General features: G+C 41.7%; 1 protein-coding gene across 1 annotated transcript in view; it reads left to right on the top strand.

The window, feature by feature from the left end:
- The window catches only part of LOC112235254 (VPS10 domain-containing receptor SorCS3-like), a 215,852-nt gene that overhangs the window by 46,150 nt on the left and 144,152 nt on the right, over nt 1-25,550 (top strand). The gene's annotated exons all lie outside the window — the stretch shown is intronic.

The following is a 25,550-nucleotide window of genomic DNA, read 5'->3' as shown; positions in this document are numbered from 1 at the left end:
AATATCTACAGATGAAGTCGGATGTTTACATACACTTAGGTTATTTTTTCAACCATTCCACAAATGTCTTGTTAACAAACTATAGTTTTTGCAAGTCGGTTAGGACATCTACTTTGTGCATGACACAAGTAATTTTCCCAACAATTGTTTACAGACAGATTATTTAACTTTTATAATTCACTGTATCACAATTCTAGTGGGTCAGAAGTTAACATACACTAAGTTGACGGTGCCTTTAATAACCTCTTGAAGCTAGGAGGCACTATTTTTATTTTTGGAAAAATAACGTTCCCAAAGTAAACTGCCTATTTCTCAGGACCAGATGCTAGAATATACATATTAATTTACAGCTTAGGATAGAAAACACTCTAAAGTCTCCAAAAACTGCAAAAATATTGTCTGTGAGTATAACAGAACTGATATGGCATGCAAAATCCTGAGAAAAATCCAATCAGGAAGTGACTCATTTTGAAACCCCTGTCTTTCTATGCATCCCTATTGCCCATTGAAAGGGATATCAACCAGATTCCTTTTTCTGTGGCTTCCTAAGGTGTCTAGAGCCTTTAGACGTAGTTTCAGGCCTTTATTTTGAAGAATGAGCGTAAACGTCCACATTGCGTAAGTGGTCAGTTGTTGGCTCTGCGATTTTTGCGCTAAACAGAGAGGTAGCCATTTTTCCTCCCGGTCCTAGTGAAAGGCCAACTGTCCCGGTTGATATATTATCGAATAGATATTTGAAAAACACCTTGAGGATTGATTATAGAAAACGTTTGCCATGTTTCTGTCGATATTATGGATATCATTTGGAATTTTTGTCTGTGTTGTCGTTCCGGTGGATTCCTAGGCATAACGCATCAAACTAACGGAGGTATTTGGATATAAAAAATATCTTTATGGAAAAAAAGGAACATTTGCTGTCTAACTGGGAGTCTCGTGAGTGAAAACATCCAAAGCTCATCAAAGGTAAAATATTAATTTGATTGCTTTTCTGATTTCCGTGACCAAGTTACCTGTCGCTAGGTGTACATAATGTTTTGTTAGTATATCGATAAACTTACACAAACGCTTGTATTGTTTTCGCTGTAAAGCATAATTTCAAAATCTGAGACAACAGGGTGATTAACAAAAGGCTAAGCTGTGTTTCGCTATATTTCAATTGTGATTTCATGAATATGAATATTTTCTAGTAAGATTATTTGACCGTTGCGCTATGTTATTTAGCGTTATTTCATTGCGTTCATCTGTACTAACAATAGTACATCATGGGAAAATCAAAAGTATAAACACCATGGGACCACGCATGTTCATCTGTACAACAATACCACACCATGGGACCAGGAAGGAGACGCGTTCTGTCTCCTAGAGATGAATGTACTTTGGTGCAAAAAGTGCAAATCAATACCAGAACAACAAATCAAATCAAATTTTATTTGTCACATACACATGGTTAGCAGATGTTAATGCGAGTGTAGCGAAATGCTTGTGCTTCTAGTTCCGACAATGCAGTAATAACCAACAAGTAATCTAACTAACAATTCCAAAACTACTGTCTTATACACAGTGTAAGGGGATAAAGAATATGTACATAAGGATATATGAATGAGTGATGGTACAGAGCAGCATAGGCAAGATACAGTAGATGGTATCGAGTACAGTATATACATATGAGATGAGTATGTAAACAAAGTGGCATAGTTAAAGTGGCTAGTGATACATGTATTACATAAGGATGCAGTCGATGATATAGAGTACAGTATATACGTATGCATATGAGATGAATAATGTAGGGTAAGTAACATTATATAACGTAGCATTGTTTAAAGTGGCTAGTGATATATTTACATCATTTCCCATCAATTCCCATTATTAAAGTGGCTGGAGTTGAGTCAGTGTCAGTGTAAGCAAAGGACCTTGTGAAGATGCTGGAGGAAAGTCATATGTCGCCATATCCTGAAAGGCCACTCAGCAAGGAAGAAGCCACTGCTCAAAAACTGCCATTAAAAAGCCAGACTATGGTTTGCAACTGCACGTGGGGACAAAGATCGTACTTTTGCAGAAATATACTCTGGTCTGATGAAACAAAAATAGAACTGTTTGGCCATAATGACCATCATTATGTTTGAAGGAAAAAGTGGGAGGCTTGCAAGCCAAAGAACACCATCCCAACCGTGAAGGACAGGGTGGCAGCATCAGGTTGTGGGGATGCTTTGCTGTAGGAGGGACTGGTGCACTTCACTAAATAGATGGCATCGTGAGGGAGGAAAATTATGTGGATGTATTGAAGCAACATCTCAAGACATCAGTCAGGAAGTTAAAGCTTGGTTGCAAATGGGTCTTCCAAATGGGTAATGACCCAAAGCATACTTCCAAAGTTGTGACAAAGTGGTTAAGGACAACACAGTCAAGGTATTGTATTGGCCATCACAAAGCCCTGTCCTCAATCCTATAGAAAATGTGTGGGCAGAACTGAAAAAGCATGTGCGAGCAAGGAGGCCTACAAACCTGACTCAGTTACACCAGCTCTGTCAGGGGGAATGGGCCAAAATTCACCACAACTTATTGTGGGAAGCTTGTGGAAGGCTACCCAAAATGTTTGACCCAAGTAAATGATTTAAAGGCAATGCTACCAAATACTAATTGAGTGTATGTAAACTTCTGACCCAATGGGAATTTGATGAAAGAAATAAAAGCTGAAATAAACAATTCTCTCTACTATTATTCTGACATTTCACATTCTTAAAATAAAGTGGTGATCCTAACTGACCCAAGACAGGGAATTGTTACTAGGTTTAAATGTCAGGAATTGTGAAAAACTTAGTTGAATTGAATTTGGCTAAGGTGTATGTAAACTTCCGACTTCAACTGTATATGTAGAGAGGGATCTGTTGTCTTCAAAATTCTAAATAACTTTGCTAATATGCTCAATATATGAGTAAACAGCATTACAGTGGCTTGCTTGAGGCTCTTTACTGAATAACTCTGATTATTTAAAATAACCACAACTCTCAGCTTATGAAATATTGAGAATGACATGAAAAAGTGTACTTCTGTCTACGCAGAGTTCATTATGTCTCCGACGATTCCACCTTTTCCTATATGTCAGGGAGAAAGGAATGCATTGACATTCCCAGTTCCAACACATTAGTAAACGGCTCACGCCATCTGTGCCCAAATCCAATAAAATACCTTTCAGGGGAATGCGTGTTGATATGCCATGGCTCCCAGTTTTCCAGAGGCACTGCGCTTCCAAAGCCTTTCTCCCCATGTTCCTGGCATGGTTTGCGGATGTGCATGAAGCCGCCACTGACAGAAAGTTGGTGTATGGAAGTGGGGTGGTTTCATATCTCTCTCTGAGAGAATTACTCTCAGACTATCAGATTGGATTGTAGAATTGTTTTGGGGGGTGTAAGGCTGTGTTAGTCCATAGACATGCTAGCTAACTCCGCCCTTGATGTTGTCTCGATGTTGTCTCCAAAGTCTAAATTTAATGAATTAAGTTTATCCTTCTCTGAAGCTTCTGATCATTAAAATAAACATATATTGTGTGTTGTCAAGATGCGTCTCAAGAACATCAAATGTGTCTGAGCTTGTAAAGAGACTTCTAAGAATGTACATTGATGTGCGTAGCACTGGAGAAATATAGAGTGGGTTTAAGGTCATTTTCAACTCTGGATGGAGATATTATTTTGTGATATTTAATGCATTAACACAATATTCACTCTTTGAAATTGTCAAAGGAGTAAAGGGGAAGGGATTAACTACTCAGAGAGGATGTAAATGTGGTTTAATGTGCGAGAGGAAAGCAAGGAGTTGGAGGACACCCTCGGGTGGTTGGCAGAGACTAACAGGAGGAGATGAGTCTGTAACCAGCATGATAGAGCGGAGAAATTAAAAAATGTGAAGAAGTGCACAAGTATCATATGCATAGGAGTGATAGGAGGCAACTGGGAAAGGCAGCGAGATGGCCCAGAGAGTGGGCGTCGAGTGAGAAAAGACAGAGGGCTGAGAACAGAGCTCTGGGGTACGCCAGTGTACTGAGGTTAATGAACAGAGCAATACTCTCCAGGAGGCCATAGGAAGTGAATGCCATTGGAAGAGTGTAGAGGAGAGCAGGCATGCATATAGCTAACTGGCGGGTTCAGAGATCTGCACCACAGTGGGATGTTGAGAGCAAAAAACAAAAATAGTAATTTTTTAGGTTTTCAAAAGGAACGGTAATATGATTGTACTGTATACCCTTATATGTTCAAAGACATAGGGGTCAATCTCACTCTTGGATATTTCCCCCCAGTAGTAAAGTGATGAATGGCAATTAAATCACTGAGATTTCATGACACTGCATGTAAGTTCATCCACAACAACAGCAGCAACAAAGGGATGAAATCATTCTTTATATTAGTGTTTCACACACAGTCATCAGTAGGACCTTTTTTGCCACAGTTCTGGACTCTATCTCCTCGTGTGGGGATTTGCTGCTGTAATATATATGCACTGAATGTGTGAAGAAATTAAGGAGCATTTGTAAATGAGCCCTAAAAGACATTTCTTGTTTACTCTGCATGTTCACACAGTGAGTTCATATTGTCATGCTAACATTCAAGCTACATTTAATTTTGCTGTGGTTAAATGTGAGATCAAGTCACCCAGGGTGAGCGATATGAATTGGGTCCCTGTTGAAACTGTACTCATCTCTTTCTGTCACATTTAACTCATAAATAGTGGTTGGGGAAAGTATTGACCCCCTTGGCATTTTTCCTATTTTGTTGCCTTACAACCTAGAATTAAAATATACCTTTTGGGGGTTTGTATCATTTGATTTACACAACATGCCTACCACTTTGAAGACGCAAAATATGTTTTATTGTGAAACAAACAAGAAATAAAACAAAAAACAGAAAACTTGAGCGTGCATAACTATTCACCCCCCAAAGACAATACTTTGTAGAGCCATCTTTGCAGCAATTACAACTGCAAGTCTCTTAGGGTATGTCTCGATAAGCTTGGCACATCTAGCCACTGGGATTTCTGACCATTCTTCAAGGCAAAACTGCTCCTGCTCCTTCAAGTTGGATGGGTTCCTGCTGGTGTACAGCTATCTTTAAGCCGTTCCATAGATTCTCAATTGGATTGAGGTTGAGGCTTTGACTAGGCTATTCCAAGACATTTCAATTTTTCCCCTTAAACCACTTGAGTGTTGCTTTAGCAGTGTGCTTAGGGTCATTGTCCTGCTGGAAGGTCAACCTCCATCCCAGTCTCAAATCTCTGGAAGATTGAAACAGGTTTCCCTCAAGAATTTCCCTGTATTTTGCGCCATCCATCATTCCTTCAATTCTGACCAGTTTCCCAGTCCCTGCCGATGGAAAAACATCCCCACAGCATGATGCTGCCACCACCATGCTTCAATGTGGGATGTGGTTCTCAAGGGTGATGAGAGATGTTGGGTTTGCTCCAGACATAGCGTTTTCCATGATGGCCAAAAAGCTCATTTTTAGTTTCATCTGAGCAGAGTACCTTCTTTCTTATGTTTGGGGTGTCTCCCACATGTTCGATAATTTTTATTATTTAATCAATGGCTTTTTCTGGCCACTCTTCTGTAAAGCCCAGCTCTATGCAGTGTACGGCTTAAAGTGGTCCTATAGACAGATAATCCAATCTCCATTATATCAGGGTTATCTTTGGTTTCTTTGTTGCCTCTCTGATTAATGCCCTCCATGCCTGGTCCGTGAGTTTTGGTGGGCGGCCCTCTCTTGGCATGTTTGTTGTGGTGCAATATTCTTAAAATATTTTAATGATGGATTTATTCGTGCTCTGTGGGATGTTCAAAGTTTGGGATATTTTTTATAACCTAACCCTGATCTGTACTTCTCCCCAACTTTGTCCTTGACCTGTTTGGAGAGCTCTTTGGTCTTCATGGTGCCGCTTGCTTGGTGGTACCCCTTGCTTAGTGGTGTTGCAGACTCTGGGGCCTTACAGAACAGGTGTATATATACTGAGATCATGTGACACTTAGATTAAACACAGGTGGACATTATTGAACTAATTATGTGACTTCTGAAGGTAATTGGTTGCACCAGATCTTATTTAGGGGATTCATAGCAAAGGTAGTGAATACATCAAATCAAAGTTTATTTGTCACATGCGCCAAATACAACAGGTGTAGACCTTACAGTGAAATGCTTACCTACAGGCTCTAACCAATAGTGCAAAAAGGTGTTAGGTGAACAATAGGTAAGTAAAGAAATAAAACAACAGCGAGGCTATAAAAGTAGCGAGGCTACATACAGACACCGGTTAGTCATGCTGATTGAGGTAGTATGTACATGTAGATATGGTTAAAGTGACTATGCATATATGATGAACAGAGAGCAGCAGTAGCGTAAAAGAGGGGTTGGCGGGTGGTGGGTGGTGGGAGCACTGTTTGGTCGGCCCAATTGAGGTAGTATGTACATGATGTATATTTAAAGTGACTATGCATATATGATAAACATTTAGTAGCAGCAGGGTAAAAAGACGGGTTGGATGGGTACACGTTGCAAATAGTCCGGGTAGCCATTTGATGACCTGTTCAGGAGTCTTATGGCTTGGGAGTAAAAACTGTTGAGAAGCCTTTTTGTCCTAGACTTGGCACTCCGGTACCGCTTGCCATGCGGTAGTAGAGAGAACAGTCGATGACTGGGGTGGCTGGGATCTTTGACGATTTTTAGGGACTTCCTCTGACACCGCCTGGTGTAGAGGTCCTGGATGGCAGGCAATTTAGCCCCAGTGATGTACTGGGCTGTACGCACTACCCTCTGTAGTGCCTTGCGGTCAGAGGCCGAGCAATTGCCATCCCAGGCAGTGATGCAACCAGTCAGGATTCTCTCGATGTTGCAGCTGTAGAACCTTTTGAGGATCTCAGGACCCATGCAAAATCTTTTTAGTTTCCTGAGGGGGAATAGGCTTTGTCGTGCCCTCTTCACGACTGTCTTGGTGTGTTTGGACCATTCTAATTTGTTGTTGATGTGGACACCGAGGAACTTGAAGCTCTCAACATGCTCCACTACAGCCCCGTCGATGAGAATGGGGACGTGCTCGGTCCTCCTTTTCCTGTAGTCCACAATCATCTCCTTAGTCTTGGTTACGTTGAGGGATAGGTTGTTATTCTTGCACCACACGGCCAGGTCTCTGACCTCCTCCCTATAGGCTGTCTCATCGTTGTCTGTGATCAGGCCTACCACTGTTGTGTCGTCTGCAAACTTAATGATGTTGTTGGAGTCGTGCCTGGCCATGCACCACTTTTCCATTCAGAAAATAAATAAATAAAATTGAAACAAGTTATTTTTTAAATTTCACTTCACCAATTTGGACTTTTTTGTGTATGTCCATTACATGAAATCCAAATAAAAATGCATTTAATTACAGGTTGCAATGCAAAATTTTTTAAAAAAATGCCACTGAGGATGAATACTTTTGCAAGACACTGTAACAATAGACTGGGAAACAAAAGAAAAGAAAAAACACAGTCCGGCAAGATGGACAATGTTTTCTCACCCCTTCTTCTGCTCGGTTGCCAAAACAGAGATAGTTACCAAATTGTTGAAGCATGAAGTGCTCAGGGCTAAGTTCAACCTTTTCACTCTAGAATGGGGAGAGATATCTGTTGAATTCTTCATTGTTTATAGGCCTAGTCAGTGAGGAGATTAACTGGGAGCAATCTTGCTTGGTGGAACAAGGGAGAGCCACAGGGGTGAGAAAATAATTTACTCTCCAGGCAAATCGCCCCATTGTTCCTACCAGCAAAATATTCTGCACAAATAGACCTACTTTTTAGAAAATTAATTGGTCATCAAATGGTCATAAATATATGATATTTGTTCAATGTAACATTTTTATCAGGGCATATTATATTATTGGTCATAATCTTCACAATCTTAAAATGACATTCATTATTTATTTTCCTTTTAAACAGGCACTGATGCAAAGTTAGAGACGGTGCAATGAGGTATGATATCACCATCAACGTCCACATTGAGATGAGAAAATGATCAACGCAAATAACTAAATCACAGAGTGGAACATATCCCTTAAACCTCCTGTGGGACAGGTGTTAGCTTGAGTGACAAGTCACAATTATACACTGACGAACAAGGGACACTCACCCAGAGTAGAGCTAATTAATTCCTGGGAGATATCAGATCAGGTGAAAAGGAATGAAAACCAAACCTAAAATACATTTTATTCTGTGAAAGTCAGTCACAGTCAGTCACAGTCAGATGTTAATCACAGTGTTGAATGTGTTTTAGTGGCAACAGAACCTAGACGTTACTCTAAAACTCTTCAATCTAATTGAAATACCTGCAGCCTTCATCACACTTTTGTTGCCTTCTGAATTCTACAAAAACCAGCAAGGTTGTCTCAGGTTGCGATCGCACTCATTGTGATGCAACCAATTCCTATTGATGTCAGCTGACTTGGAAGTGTCGCAGACTCACAGTCACACTTAAGACGCTCCTGTCTTTCTGTCTCGTACACTTGGAAAGCAGGTAATTGACAGCTGATGGGTCTAGCTAAGTCATGTTAAGAACGCTCCACATGTAACTGCATTCTTCCTCCTCTTCTGAGGAGGAGTAGCGAGAAGGATCGGAGGACCAATGCGCAGCGTGGTAAGTGTCCATAAAGTTTATTTTAAGACATAAACTAAACACTATGAAATAAAAAACAATAAACGTGAACATGAACGAAAACCGAAACAGTACTGTGTGGCAACAAACACTCACACGGAAAGGAACACCATCCAAAAGTGAAACCCAGGCTACCTAAGTATGATTCTCAATCAGAGACAACTAACGACACCTGCCTCTGATTGAGAACAATACTAGGCTGAACTCAAAACCCCAACATAGAAAAACACACAGACTGCCCACCTCAACTCACGCCCTGACCATACTAAATAAAGACAAAACAAAGGAAACAAAGGTCAGAACGTGACACCACATCCTAGTAATGAGGTACATGAGAGGGATTGTGTCCTTCATTTGACTTTAACACAAAAGTATTTGAACAAAACTGTTTTGATTCTGTCTGGGTTTTTCTTTGTTTCTTCTACTTTGAGGCTAAACAGTAGCAAGTGTCTCAGAAAGGTCTCTTAAGGTGTTCTTTTTCATTGCCTTTCATCTATTTACCCGTCTGGTTGAATGTACACAATGTGTTTTCAGTGTACCTTTCTTTGCTGTGTTTCCAGACTAGAAAACCAGTGACATTTAAATTAGGCGATCGTGAGAGATTGAATGGCTGTTTTGTGGATAGTATGGGCTTTTTGGTAATGCCATTGACATAAATCTCTGATCCACATCAAAAAGAGAATAATCTATCCGTCATACTGCATAATACACCCTTAGTTATAATAGGTGGAAGTGTTGAGTGCTGTTATAATGTAATGGACATTTAAATAACTAAACAAACTCAACCCTCATCACCACATCTCTGGTTACGCAACCCTAATTATTCAAATAATTACATTACACATCATTACACTTGGTAATTGGAATCCAACCGGGCATCTACAGTACAACAGATTCTGCTTTGTGGAAGTAAATAAAAACAAACGATAAAAAAAACGAAAAAACTATGTCAGATTACTGTATCTTGGCTAATCATTGATGGAGCCTGCTTAAGAATGTATGATGATAGAGGAGAGTCCCAGATGGTTTCTTTGTGAAATGGTGATTGTCTGTGACGTATGTAGTCAGATGAGGATACACACTAAGTGGTTTCCAAATATCTCATTGGCTCTTACATTTATGTCATGTTTGTATAAAGGGTTCTGGAGACAGGCGCAGGAATTGCATAATAGGGTTTTTTATTGACCCAAATTACGGCGTGCCGTCTAAGGCACGGGGACGAAGACCAAACAAACACTAAACAAAACACAGGGTAGAAACCCAAAACAAAAGAGCGAGGAGTACCTCGAATAAATAACACTCGCGCACAATGATTAACACAGGGGACGAGACCTGTAATCATCTGCTTACTCCACAATGACACGATAGCCAAAACACGCAGCACAGGTACTCACACTGACCAACGGACATTGTAACAATAATCGACAGCCCAATGGAAACCAGAGGGCACACTTATACAAGTACTAGTCAGTGGAAACAGGGGACAGGTGTGCGTAATGAAAGTTCCGGAGGGATCCGTGGCAATTTAGATGTCAAGGACTAATGACTGAAGGTGATTTAGCTGCAGGCTCTTGAGTAACTAACACTCCCTCACCACCGTTGGTTATTTTAATATCAAATCTATACACTCAGACTTTCTTTAGTATTTGGAGTATTCGTTAAGGTATAGTCGTTAAGATGTTTTAATTATTCATAACGTGGCAAACACATGCAAAGAATATTGTTTGAAAATGACGTTGAAAGTGATGGAGTTGCCCTTTAACTTTGGATTTAATAAAGAGGCCAGTCGTCTTCCAGGTGGCTCGCCAAGTGTTTCTCCTCTTTTATTATCAAAGGCCAAAAGTACAGGGGGAAGAGAGAGAGAGAGAGAAAAGGGGAGATGGAGGAGGATAAGAATAATTATTTTGTTGGGGACACCATATGGCACACACCTAACACGAGTGAACATAAGGTGTATAAAAAACACGTTGTCATGATTTCATTTGTTTTACCGAGAGGTACTGGAGCTTGTTATGTTGTTAATGGTATCCACTCTGACTCTCTTTGCTCGCAGCGCTGTTTTAGCTGAAGAACAGTTGGAATGATCCATTTAGTACTTGAGGGTGGGTTCACAACCTCATTCCTCGTATAGTCCTGGACTCTCCCCATCAACCGCCCACTGTGGAGTGGTCAAGGTTTGCGGCCTTGGTCAGGGGTCTGTTTTCCTAGCCTCTGGTCCAGCAGAGTGAACCTGACCAATGGAAGGTTGCCAAATTGGATTTGTCTGAATACCCCTTTTGTGCGGTGCTGGGAGTTCAAAATAAAATAAATGACCAGGATGGTTCTGTTACCATGGAGTTCTGCTAGTCTCTGTATTGTGAAGTCTCAGAGGAATTTAAATTGCCTGAGCAGATGGGAGTTATGTAAATTTGTTGGGACTGAGAATCTAAGAATGGAGGTGGAGTTGGAGTCAAAATTACAGAGATTGTTTGTTTCTGAAATAGTTTTGTTACCTGCACATAGCCATTATAAATCGATGTTATGTGATTGGTAGCTGTCTTCAAGTGATAACATACACTTGGATGAACATAAGGTCATCCATCCCCTCTCTGGTAGGGATTTGAGAACCTTTATAACTCTGAAAACAACATGATTGAGACTCATTGTTAATAAGACTATATAAAACATTCAGTCTATTCTCTTAAGACTTAAGACTGTTGTTTCATTAAGCAACGTATTCATAGCTAATTACCTCAGAACACCTCACAAAACAACACGATTGCCATTCAAGTTTAATAAGACTGCCAATCAGATACTATTTTTAGGGCCATGTTACATGTCCTTAAACACTATTACTGTACTGCCTTTCACTTTGCATCAGCAGTTTCTGATCTGAATTTCACTTTCAGACTAAAGTTCAGCCCAGAAGCTGGTAGGAGCTTGTAGTCCGTCAGGCTTGATGAGGTGTCATTAGAGAGTGAGCTAGAATGATTGATATCTTCAAAGGGAAGTGTGGCGGTGAGAAAAGGCACCGTTTCCCCCTCAGACAGACGTCTGTATTAATAAAACATTAGTAGGAATAAATCACCAGCTCTGCCTGTGCCCTCAGAGGGACTTAATGATTGTTGTTTTACCTCACGTAGGTATACGTGTTTAGATGCAGTACTAGCACTTCTAAAAGTTTTCGAAGGAAAAGCTCCGGTGAACTTTACCCACGTGTCACATTTCAACAAACATCTGTTCCGTCCCTGATTGCTCGGCTACAACACTTCTTCTGTGTACAATTATTTTCCCTCCTACAGCAACTATTTCAAATACAGCCATCTGAAAAATCAATCATTTGTCAATGGTTTCTAAAACCATGGTCATTAATTTGGTTGTGAGTTTAATTATTATGGTGTTGGGGGAGACAATGTTTTGGCCATTACCTGGCGGTGATACTGCGGGAGCTTGTCGTTTTGTTTACCGGAAAGTCATCTGGAGGTAATTAGTAGTGCAAATATTTCCAATTTAATCTACATGCATTGTCCTGTCTTTGAATTGTGCCTTTGCATGATAAACAGGGTAGTAACGATGAGGAATTCAATTTTGTCCGCACAGCACCATTCTGAATCTAAAGCAGCTGAAACAATTAAAATGTGAAATTGTCTAAAACGTCTAATTCATGTGTAGGCTACATGTGTAGCCTAGCTATGTTTCCCATACATTACACAGGACCATTGTCTTTCCTCTATGGATAATGTGGACTGTGTGTCCTGTATGATAATGCTTTTAAAGTAATGATCAAGGTACTGTAATAGAGATCCATGTGATTCTAAAGCATTTAACCAAAGGCTACAATAGAAATGGACAGTGTGTACCCTCAAAACTCATGGGAGAACATATCTTGATCATCTAGGAACGTCATGCGAACGGCCACATTACATTGTAAAGAGGAATGACAAAAAAAACCTCTCTCCTCATCACTCCATTCATTTGGAGCATGTTATACTGTACAATTTTGTCAACATTTGTATTTATCAGGCCTCTCAAATCCTCGGTGACAGATAATGACTCCCACTGGTCTCTCTGAAAGGATGATCGTCATCAGAAGTTTATCACAGTGTAATGATGGGGATGAGAGTCGGTATGAGGCAGGGAGGAGAGAAGCCATAATAGAAAGAGATTAGAGTGGTGGCTATGGTGGCAGAGCTCACAGCTCACCGTAATGTAAAAAGGATAATGTTGGAGAGCTGCCACCATACATTAAATAAAGTGCAATCCTGTACTCACTCACTGAGTGGGTTAAAAAGGCAATCTTCATGAGGAGGGACCGTCGCAAACCCCCGTGTGGGAAAACAATGGGCCTCATTCAAATCCAACCCATTCGGAGGACCAATAAACCAAACACTCACTCATACACACACACACGCACAAACACACACACACACACACACAAACACAGACACAGACACAGACACACACACAATCTGAAAAGCCTTAAAATGGCATATAGCTTTGAGTTTTACCACGCCATTGAAAGGGAGGTGGGATGGTGGAGAGAGAGGGATGGTGGAGGAGAAGGGATGGTGGGAATAAGGACACCTGGCAATTGTACTGCTGGGAATTGGCAGGATAGGGATTTCCATATGGTGCCAGTCACTGTCAGTCACTTGGCTAGCGGAGGCTATTCACCCCTTGTCACAATGTAGCGATTCCATTGAGTTAAAACTAATAACAGCTGATATCTACAGTGCATTCCGAAAGTATTCAAACCCCTTGACTTTTTTCACATTTTGTTACATTACAGCCTTATTCTAAAATGGATTAAATAAACACATCTCATCAATCTACACAAAACCCCATAATGACAACGCGAACACAGGTTTTTATGTGTTAGCAAATTTATTACAAATAAAAAACAGAAATACCTTATCAAGTTCCTTGGTGCCAACATCACCAACGAACTAACATGGTCCAAACACACCAAGACAGTCGTGAAGAGGGCACAACAAAACCTATTCCCCCTCAGGAGACTGAAAAGATTTGGCATGGGTCCTCAGATCCTCAAACGATTTTATATCTGCGCCATCGAGAGCATCCTCGGGCATCCTGGGGGAACATCACCGGGGCCAAGCTTCCTGCCATCAAGGACCTCTATCCCAGGCGGTGTCAGAAAAATTGTCAAAGATTCGAGCCACCCTAGTCATAGACTGTTCTCTCTGCTACCACATGGCAAGCGGAACCAGAGCGCCAAGTCCAGGTCCAAAAGGCTCCTAAATAGATTTCTTCCCCCAACCCATAAGACTCCTGAACAGCTAAATGGCTTCCTCTCTGGAACGCTGATGCTACTATCTGTTATTATCTATGCATAGTCAATTCAATAACTCTACCTACATTTACATATTACCTCAATTACCTCGACACCGGTGTCCCCCTGTGTCCCCCGGTGTCCCCCGGTGTACCCCCTGTATATAGCCCCTCTATGTTATTTACTGCTCCTCTTTAATTATTTGTTATTCTTATCTACTACTATTTTTCTTTGGGAGGGGGGGGGGGTGTATTTTCTTGAAACTACATTGTTGGTTAAGGTCTTGGAAGTAAGCATTTCACAGTAAGGTCTACACCTGTTGTATTTGGCAAATAACATTTTATTTGATTTATTTACGCAATTATTCAGACCCTTTGATATGAGACTCAAAATTGAGGTCAGGTGCATCCTGTTTCCATTGATCATCCTTGACATGCTTCTACAACATGATTGGAGTGCACCTGTGGCAAATTCATTTAACTGGACATCATTTGAAAAGGCACACACCTGTTTATATAAGGTCCCACAGTTTACAATGCATGTCAGAGCGAAAATCAAGCTGTGAGTCGAAGGAATTGTCTCGAGGCACAGATCTGGGGTAGGGTACAAAGAAAATTCTGCAGTATTGAAAGTCCCGAAGATCACAGTGGCCTCCATCATTCTTAAATGGAAGAAGTTTGGAACCACCAAGACTCTTCCTAGAGTTGGCCGCTTGGCCAAACTGAGTAATCAAGGGATGTGACCAAGATCCCGATGGTCACTCTGACAGAGCTCCAGATTTACTCTGTGGAGATGGGAGAACCTTCCAGAAGGACAACCATCTCTTCAGCATTCCACCAATACAATTAAATGTATTTGTCACATACACATGTTTAGCGTATGTTATTGCGGGTGTAGCGAAATTCTACACCCGCAGTACATCTGGCCTTTATGGTAGAGTGACCAGATGGAAGCCAATCCTCAGTAAAAGGCACATGACAGCCCGCTTGGAGTTTGCGAAAGACTCTCAAACCATGCATTCAACATTCTCTTGTTTGATGAAACCAAGATTGAACTCTTTGGCCTGAATGCAAAGTGTCATATCTAGAGGAAACCTGGCACCATCCCTACGGTCAAGCATGGTGGTGGCAGCATATTGCTCTGGGGATGTTTTTCAGCGGAAGAGACTGGGTGACTGGTCAGGATCAAGGGAACAATGAACAGAGAAAAGTACAGAGAGATCCTTGATGAAAATTTGCTCCAGAGTGCTCAGGACATTAGACTGGGGTGAAGGTTCACCTTCCAACAGGACAAAAACCCTAAGCACGCAGCCAAGACAACACAGGAGTAGCTTCGGGACAAGTCTCTGAATGTCCGTGAATGGCCCAGCCAGAGCCCGGACTTTAACCCAATAGGAAATCTCTGGAGAGACCTGAAAATAGATGTGCAGCGATGCTACCCATTCAACCTGATAGAGCTTGAGAGGATCTGCAGACAAGAATGAGAGAAACTCCCCAAATACAGTAGTTCCAAGCTTATAGCGTCATACCCAAGAAGACTTGAGGCTGCAATCACTGCCAAAGGTGCTTCAACAAAGAACTAAGCAAATGGTATGAATACTTATGTAATGTGATATCCGTTTTTATTTATTACATTTGCAAAAATGTCTAAAAACCAGTTATTACTTTGCCATTATGGGGTATTGTGTGTAGATTGATGAGGGAAAAAACTATTTAATCAATATTAGAATAAGGCTGTACCATAACACAGTGTGGAAAGAGCCAAAGGGTCTGAATACTTTCCGAATGCACTGTATATACTGTACCATGATTTGGGGCCATGAATGTTTCCTGACCACAAAAAAATGCAGCGTCTGCTGTGGTTTGATCTGTAAAATACTATCCACGTCGCTGTGAACACATGGCAATTCCCACTAACTATACAGAGCCATCAGAGTATTGCTGTGTCATGAACATTCACATTTATGCTGGAAAAATTGACTTCTCACTCTCCAAATGGAAAAGTCTAGGCCTAGTATATCTCTACTGGGGATGGTGAGAACAGCTTGTTGGACACACACACACGTACACACACCAGGGTCCAGTCTATCAGGCCAGTGTCCCCACAGCGATGCTCTATTCTCTCTAGGCTCCTTATCTGAGATGACATCATGCAGTAGATTTGGCACGGCCACAGAGAAGTGTCCCTCACTGTGGGATAAAGAGTGGTGTAGATGAACCTCAATCCACAAAGGAGTTCCTTACTGAGCATCAATAAAGCAGTTTAAAAGGTCTCTCTTGAGGCTTATAAGGTATTTCTTTGGAATATAGGCAGACATTTTACACCGTACTCTAATACGTTGTTTAGTTGTCGTGTTAAGCAGACATTTTATACTGTTAACTTTAAGTGTCAAGGCAACATAAGAGGCCTGTTTACTATTTTGTTCATACAGCAATTTCTTTAAAGGGCAAATGGGATTGGGTTGAGTAAACGCATGTCATTATGCAGTAGTGAGTCAACAGTTTACTGTGGAGGGGCTCCTTGGTGAGCTAACATCACATGACATCACGTAATACAAGAGCCAGAGCAAGATCCTCTAATTAATCTTGACATGTTGTATCAACATGGCTGTGCCTCTTTGACTCTATCTCTCTCTCTTGCTCTCTCTCACACTCTCTCACTCACTCTCTCTCTCTCTCTCACACACACCACACACACACACACACACACACACACACACACACACACACACACACACACACACACACACACACACACACACACACACACACACACACAAATGCAGATCACACAAACACACATGCGTGATATGATGACACACACACACTAGCTCCCACATACAGACTCACACACACACAAATTAACGCAGGCACATATGCACACATGCACAGACACACACACACACACACACAAATGCAGGTCACACAAACACACATGTGCGATACGATGACACACACACTCACTAGCTCCCACATACAGACTCACACACACACAAATGAACGCAGGCACATACGCACATACGCACACACACACGCACACACACACACACACACACACACACACACACACACACACACACACACACACACACACACACACACACACACACACACACAGCACTGCATGCAAGCACCAACACACACACACACACACACCTTCTGTGTGCTGCTAAGGAATGATGGAATTACATTCAATTTGACCGACTGCTGGACTGTGAGTGTCCGTTAGCCTTGGACATCTTTCTAGCCCACAGTGAAATGTGATGGATGGATGGATGGATAGGGGAGCAATGCGGGACATATGGAAATACCCAATAAGAAATTCTATGTCTGGGCCTTTGTTTCACAAACTCACTCAAGGCGAATTGCCTACAAAACAAAATCTCAGCTTCTATTAGGGATGGGAAAAAACAACCTCAATGAGGTTCCCGATTGTTTTCAAAACAGAAAACAGAATCAGGAATCAATCTGGATTTTATCGACTGTGAATCATTTTATAGACTGCAAACCATCTCCTCTTTCCCAAACTGCTCCTTAGGGGTCATTTGTAAAGATTCACTGGCTAAGCAAATACATCGAGATGCAGCTGTGTTAAGAGACATCTGTCCCTCATTTGTAGCCAGAAACAGTACGGATGGTCACCCATGGCGATGAGCGGGGTGGTGTCTGTGATGGCAAGCGGTGGACATTAGGTTTGACAAAGTGGGTCATTGTTTGTGACGAAGTGGCAGCCGGTTGGTCACCATATTTGCCAACACCATGAGTCAGTTAGATCCATTCAGGAAAATTGATCTGGAGAGTGTGGTGTATTATATGTATGTGTGTGTGTTGTTGTGGTGGTAGAGAGAGAGAGAGAGAGAGAGAGAGAGAGAGAGAGAGAGAGAGAGAATACTGCTAATGTCAATGTACACTTGCATACATGTGTCAATGGGAAACTCAGAGTGTGTGAGTTGTGTCCACCTCTTCCATGAGAGCTGGCTTAATGAGCCTACGGTAGTCTTCACATGGCAGGCTGAGGTTGAAAGGGTGACGTGTGTTATCCGTCTTCTAAAAGGCCAAGGTCGCCAGAAGAACCCTTGACAAGCACTTCTTGGTCGCCTTATCTTTCACATTTCAGATAAAAGGCTCATGCCTCTGTGTTAATCATGAAACCTCAGAAAGAGATTTTAACTTTTTAATTGACCAGATAACCTTTGGTGAAGAGATGTGCAGACGAGCTATATCATACAAAGCACGTAAGGAAACTGTTGATGGGTCTTGGTTTGGGTGTAGGTAATCAAATCAAATCAAATCAACGTTTATTTGTCATGTGCGCCTATTAAAACAGGTGTAGACCTTACAGTGAAATGCTTACTTACAGGCTGTAACCAACAGTGCAAAAAAGGTACTAGATGAACAATAGGTAAGTAAAGAAATTAATACAACAGTAAAAAGACAGTGAAAAATAACAGTAGCTAGGCTATATACAGTAGTGAGGCTATAACAGTAGCGAGGCTATATACAGTAGCAAGGCTATATACAGTATCGAGGCTATAACAGTAGCTAGGCTATATACAGGTACCGGTTAGTCGGGCTGATTGAGGTAGTGTGTACATGTAGATATGGTAAGGGTTGCGGGTGGTGGGTGGCGAGACACAACGCAGATAGTCCGGTTAGCCAATGTGCGGGTGCACTGGTTGGTCGGGCCAACTGAGGTAGTATGTACATGAATGTATGATTTTAAAGTGACTATGCATATATGATAAACAGAGAGTAGCCGCAGCATAAAAGAGGGGTTGGGGGGGCACACAATGCAAATAGTCTGGGTAGCCATTTGATTACAGCTATACAAATAGTCCGGGTAGCCATTTGATTGTTCAGGAGTCTTATGGCTTGGGGGTAAAAACTGTTGAGAAGCCTTTTTGTCCTAGACTTGGCACTCCGGTACTGCTTGCCATGCAGTAGTAGAGAGAACAGTCTATGACTGGGGTGGCTGGGGTCTTTTATGGCATTCCTGTGACACCGCCTGGTATAGAGCACCTAGATGGCAGGCAGCTTAGCCCCAGTGATGTACTGGGCCGTATGCACTACCCTCTGTAGTGCCTTGCGGTCGGGGGCCGAGCAATTGCCATACAAGGCAGTGATGCAACCAGTCAGGATTCTCTCAATGTTGCAGCTGTAGAACCTTTTGAGGATCTCAAGACCCATGCCAAATCTTTTTAGTTTCCTGAGGGAGAATAGGCTTTGTCGTGCCCTCTTCACTACTGTCTTGGTGTGTTTGGACAATTCTAGTTTGTTGTTGATGTGGACACCAAGGAACTTGAATCTCTTAACTTGCTCCACTTCAGCCCCATCGATGAGAATGACCTCTGACCTCTTCCCTCTTCCCTATAGGTTGACTCATCGTTGTCAGTGATCAGGCCTACCACTGTTGTGTCACCTGCAAACTTAATGATGGTGTTGGATTCGTGCCTGGTCATGCAGTCGTGGGTGAACAGGGAGTACCTGAGGGGACTGAGCACGCAGCCCTGGGAGGCTCCAGTGTTGAGTATCAGCGTGGCAGATGTGTTGATACCTACCCTCACCTGGGGGCGGCCCGTCAGAAAGTCCAGGATCTAGTTGAGGAGGGAGCTGTTTGGTCCCAGGATCCTTAGCTTAGTGATGAGCTTTGAGGGTGATATGGTGTTGAATGCTGAGCTGTAGTCAATGAATAGCATTATCACATAGGTGTTCTTTTTGTCCATGTGGGAAAGGGCAGTATAGTGTGCAATAGAGATTGCATCATCTGTGTATCTGTATGCAAATTGGAGTGGGTCTAGGGTTTCTGGGATAATGGTGTTGATGTGAGCCATTACCAGCCTTTCAAAGCACTTCATGGCTACGGACGTGAGTGCTATGGGTCTGTAGTCATTTAGCCAGGTTGCCTTTGTGTTCTTGGGCACAAGGACTATGGTGGTCTGCTTGAAACATGTTGGTATTACAGACTCAGTCAGGGACATGTTGAAAATGTCAGTGAAGACACCTGCCAGTTGGTCAGCACATGCCCTGATCACACGTCCTGGTAATCTGTCTGACCCCGCAGCCTTGTGAATGTTGATCTGTTTAAAGGTCTTACTCACGTCGGCTACGAAGAGCGTGATTACACAGTCGTCCAGAACAGCTGATGCTCTCATGCATGCGTCAGCGTTGCTGGCCTCGAAGTGAGCATAGAAGTGATTTAGCTCGTCTGGTAGGCTCGTGTCACTGGGCGGCCCGCGGCTGTGCTTCCCTTTGTAGTCTGTAATAGTTTGCAAGCCCTGCCACATAAGACGAGCATCGGAGCCGGTATAGTACGATTCAATCTTTGCCTTGTATTGATGCTTTGCCTGTTTGATGGTTCGTCACAGGGCATAGCAAGATTTCTTGTAAGCTTCCTAGTTAGAATCCCGCACCTTGAAAGCGGCAGCTCTACCTTTTAGCTCAGTGCAAATGTTGCCTCCATGGCTTCTAGTTGTGGAATTTAGGTACAGTCATTGTGGGGATGACGTCCTCGATGCACTTATTGATAAAGCCAGTGACTGATGTGGTGTACTCCTCAATGCCATCGGAAGAATCCAGGAACAGTTCCAGTCTCGTGCTGGTGATTCCTGCTTTAATTTTTGCTTGTAAGCAGGATTCAGGAGGACATAATATTGGGCAGATTTACCAAATGGAGGGCAAGGGAGAGCTTTGTACGCATCTCTGTGTGTGTAGTACAGGTGATCTAGAATTGTTTTCACCTCTGGTTAAACATTTAACATGTTGATAGAAATTAAGTAGAACTGATTTAAGTTTCCCTGCATTAAAGTCTCCGGCCACTAGGAGCGCCGCCTCTGGGTGAGCAGTTTCCTGTTTGCTTATTTCTTTATATAGCTGACTGAGTGCGGTCTTAGTGCCAGCATCTGTCTTTGTTGGTAAATAAACAGCCACCAAAAGTATAGCTGAAAGCTCTCTAGGCAAATAGTATGTCTGCATTTTATCACAAATACTCAACTTCAGGCGAGCAAAATCTAGAGACTTCCTTAGATTTCGTGCACCAGCAGCTGATGTTTTCAAATATGCACAGACCGCCCCACCACGTCTTACCAGAGTGTGCTGTTCTATCTTGCCGGTGCAGCGTATATCCTGCTAGCTGAAAATCCATGGCATCATTCAGCCAGGATTCCTTGAAACATAAGATAATACAGTTTTTGATGTCCCGTTGGTAGGATATTTGTGATCGTACCTTGTCTAATTTATTGTCCAATGATTGCACGTTGGCGAGTAATAGTGACGGTAACGGCAGCTTTCTCACTCGCCTTCTGCGGATCCTTACGAGGCACCCCGCTCTGTGTCCTCTGTACCTGCGTCTCTTCCTCTTGCAAATAACTGGGATGTTGGCCTTGTCGGGTGTTCGGAGAATGTCCTGTGCGTCCTGCTTGTTGAAGAAAAAATCTTTGTCTAATCCGAGGTGAGTGATCACTGTCCTGTTATCCAGAAGCTCTTTTTTGCCGTAAGGTACGGTTGCAGAAACATTAAGTACAAAATAAGTTACAAATAACGCGAAAAACCCCCACATAATAGCACATTTGGTTGGGCGCACGTAAAACTGCTGCCATTTCTTCCAGCGCCAGAACCTTTTGGAATTGGTCAGATGCTCAATTAAATTCCAGATGCTCGATTAAGTCCATACATGGTACATTTGTGAAATCCTGATTTGTCTAAAAATAACCAGTGGAACAATGGAATCAGGATATTTTCCCACTTCTCAAAGTAAAGACCTGGGTCCATCTTTAATTGACCCCCATAGCTTATGAGGTTTCAAGGTCTTTACCAGATTAGTCTAAAAAGTTTGTTAAGATGTGCCTCTGCTGCCTCTTGCTCAAAGTAGTTTCTGTAATAATATTGTGAAGTGCATGGATGCACTGTGTTTTGAAAGCCAACTGGGGAGATGGTTGGTGCCCTGCCTTAATGTACCATATAGGAAACAAATAAAGGTTTTATGGTCTTATTATTTTAAACTCTGCCTGGTTTCACTGGCTGGTTTCATGGCTTTGGAATAAGGATGAGGTAGCCTTGCAAGCGGTTGCCTTGCCAAGCGTTATAGGATTATATAAAGTTAATATTTGACTGGTTGCAGGTTTTTTTGTCTCAGAAATGTAGTCATAGGAGGGGCATTTTTATTATTTTGCTGAATTTGACCAAAGTATGAAGAAGCAATGATAGCAAAAGCCAATGCTTCCTCACTCCAATATACTGTATAATCTACCAAGATTCTACTCTGCACTCCAACATTGAATAATTGGTAACGCAGTTTTGCTGTTATCAGTAATATGCCGTCTTAAATCCAACACTGATTTTGGTGGGTATTGCTAGGTTCTTTCAGTTTATGGGTAAATGAGAATACATATCTGCCATGCTGAGTGTTGTGCTTTTGCAGTTCGTTTCCTCCACGCCCCAGTGCTTCTGTTTAATTGATTCCCTCAATGTACATTCATTTATTTTGACTTCCGGCATTCCGGTTGAAACAACAGACAGGGATATTGCATCCCCTTCGTCAAACACAGTGAGGTACATGTAAAATGCATTTTAAAAAGGGACCATTTATAGTGTTACGCTTTACAAAAAAAGTAATTACTCAAATGTATTTAAACATCTCTTTTCTTCCATGTATCCTATTTCAACAAATCTTCCCTAAAGTGTAGATGATATTGTCTTAACAAGACTGTAATGGATTTAGAGTTATTGAGATCTGAAACTTCAGGCAGACAGAACCAACCTGGTTAGAACATCGTGCCTGTAACCCGGAAGGTGTAACCCCTTTCCCTTTCAGACCTGGGAACTGAACCGTTATTTGCATTTGCCCATCTGAAAATATCTGCAGTGGCAAGAACCAAATTCACCTTCCAGAGCCAAAGGCTGGAGCAGAAGAGATGGGAAAGACAACAAACAGGAATCCACTAAAGCAGCTTGTGCCAAGACAACGGGTCACCTTTTAAATGTTGATGATTATTGTATAATTAGGACGAGGTGACAATGCCAATTTTGTGTACGTGACTGCAGAGCCTTTTACACTCTACTGATGCACTGCACTTTCAGCACCATCTCCTGTTAGTAATATGATTGTTGTCAGGATAACTTGTTTGGTTTTAGTTGTTCAATAGATGACAAATATGAGAGCCTAATGATGTTGAAGGCAAGTCTTTTCAACCAGGGAGTTGTCTGAAATGTCTGAATTTTACAAGATAATCAAAGTATAATACAAAATGCCAACATTGTATTTCTTAACATTGCAGCAGGTGACACTGAATGAATGAAATCTCGTTATTAACAGCGTATCCAACACATCACAATGCTACCAGCTACCTGTACTCCACAGAAGAGCACCCACCCACTCTCAATTTACAGGCTGTAACCCATGACACTCTGAAGGCAAGGTGCCAGTTCTAATTCACTGCAGTCTGCAAACCGTCTGATTGGTTGAGAGAGAGAGCGAGAGAGAGAGAGAGAGAGAGAGAGAGAGAGAGAGAGAGAGAGAGAGAGAGAGAGAGAGAGAGCGAGAGAGAGAGAGAGAGAGCCCTGGGAACAAAGTCACTGAAGAAGGTGTTGATCTTGATGAGTGAGAAGTACAGCAATGTCCTAATTGAGCTGGCTTTGAGCCTCTGCGCGGCTAACTTACACCTGAACTGAATGCTGTCTGAAGGCATGTCAACACTATGCCCACACTCGTGTGCCTTCGCCAAAAGCGTTCAACCCCCATGTATTCCTTCCCTGATAGTGAGGACTTAGCTTGGAATGATGCGTTACCCTTAATGGATACATAGACACGTTGCCATAGCTGTCATTCTTCAATGTGATTGTGATGCTTTGACAGCTTTATTAACCTGCATGTTTGCCTGAGTTTCTTCTATTTATAGTCAATGTACCTTAGTAGAAGAGCAGGAGGAGAGGTAGTCAGAGGTGCAGAAATAGTCAGACATTGTACTGTAGGTACAGCAAGACAAGTTAGACTATTTGCTGTTTCTAACAAATGATTGAAAAAGAAACAAAGGGCATTAATAAGCTGTATAAAACTAGACTTCTTGGGTTATGAACAAGGCAATGCCAAGCGTTAGTTGTGTTGTTGTTGTGTTCTCGCTGTTGTCATGAATAAAAATGGCTGCTCATTTAAAAGTTATACATCTTCTTGGCATTTGTGGGATATCCCTGATGTTGGTCTATTCCAAATGGATGTTTTTTTTCTCTCAACATATCACTTTCTCTCCTTCTCTAGGTACAACATCAAAATCACACTTCGTGGAGTGCATCCATTGTATTAACAAAGCTTGTTGCGAATGGTGCATAACCCCCGCCATCTTCATCGGATTAAAGGGATTCTTTGGGATTTTAGCAACGAGGCCCTTTATCTACCCCTCCAGAGTCAGATGAACTGGTGGATACCATTGTTCTCTCTTTATGTCCAGTATGAAGGAAGTTAGAGGTAGTTTTGCCAGCCAATGCTAGCTAGCATTAGCGCAATGACTGGAAGTCTATAAGTATCTGCTAGCATGCTAGTGCCAAACTCCTAAAGTATCCATTTAAGAAAATAGGGATTCATGGAAAGCATTGACTGTGTCTGGAGTGCGTCTGACAAAGAGAATAAATGTGCTCCCTAATGTAATGATAACCCAAACCCAGTGGCCTTATCTCTGTAGCATGCTGAAAACCAAGTTGCACAACACACAGGCCCATGTGGACTGAATCACAGCCACTGGTGAGACTTAGTAGTCTTAATTTGCCTCCCTCAATAGGACATCCTTTATTTTCTAGTCCACACTTAGAGCTATAAAGTTGATTAGAGCCTCGCAATAACATGAGGCCTGATATTTAGGTATTTTGATGTGTCAATGGAGATAATACTTGTCGCAGGCATGTTATTTACATTTACATTACAGGTACTGTATATGAATTGTTCTAAAACACGAAAAATCACAGTCTTCTTTTATTTTTATTCAAAGCTTTATGTGTACTTTCAAAAATATTTCCCAAAATTTGGCAAGATGATTATAGAAAATTACATGTATTTTTCAAAGTACATATAAAGCTTGGAATAAAAATAAAGAAGACTGATTTTTCATGTTTTAGAACAATTCATATACAGTACCTGTAATCTTTCGTTATTCAACCCTAGTAAACCATACTTTCTCAAATTAGCATTTACGTTATTTTAGCGCCAATTGTTCTCGTCAGCAAAGTAGAAAATGTCCAAGCTTTTAATTATTACCTAACTTCTGAAATAGTCACGTTTTCGTTTTTTAAGTGCTCTATTGAGAATAAAGAAAATCTACTTAACGTATACACGTTGTCAGATCCTTCGGAGCCCAATCTTGTCAATAAACCCATGTTCCTCTCCTCTCCACTGCAGAAATCTCAGATAGAGAGAGGGAGAAGAAAGGAGCAGAGCTCTCACATTGTCTTTTATCATGTTCAATTTAATTGCTCAGTAAAACGTCTGATGATCAAAATTAGAACATGGGCCCATTTGGGTTTTTTCTTTTCCCCTCCAAGGTTGTGACCCTTTAGACTTCTAATTGGTTAATACATTAAGAGTCTCTCTAACACAGAAGCATTGCAACTTCACTAGATGAATGTTCAGTTAAAGTACTG

This window comes from Oncorhynchus tshawytscha, linkage group LG02 (assembly GCF_018296145.1).
Source record: "Oncorhynchus tshawytscha isolate Ot180627B linkage group LG02, Otsh_v2.0, whole genome shotgun sequence".
In the NCBI taxonomy this organism is placed as follows: domain Eukaryota; kingdom Metazoa; phylum Chordata; class Actinopteri; order Salmoniformes; family Salmonidae; genus Oncorhynchus; species Oncorhynchus tshawytscha.
The sequence above is the reverse complement of the archived record's forward strand: the minus strand, read 5'-3'. Positions and strand labels throughout refer to the sequence as shown.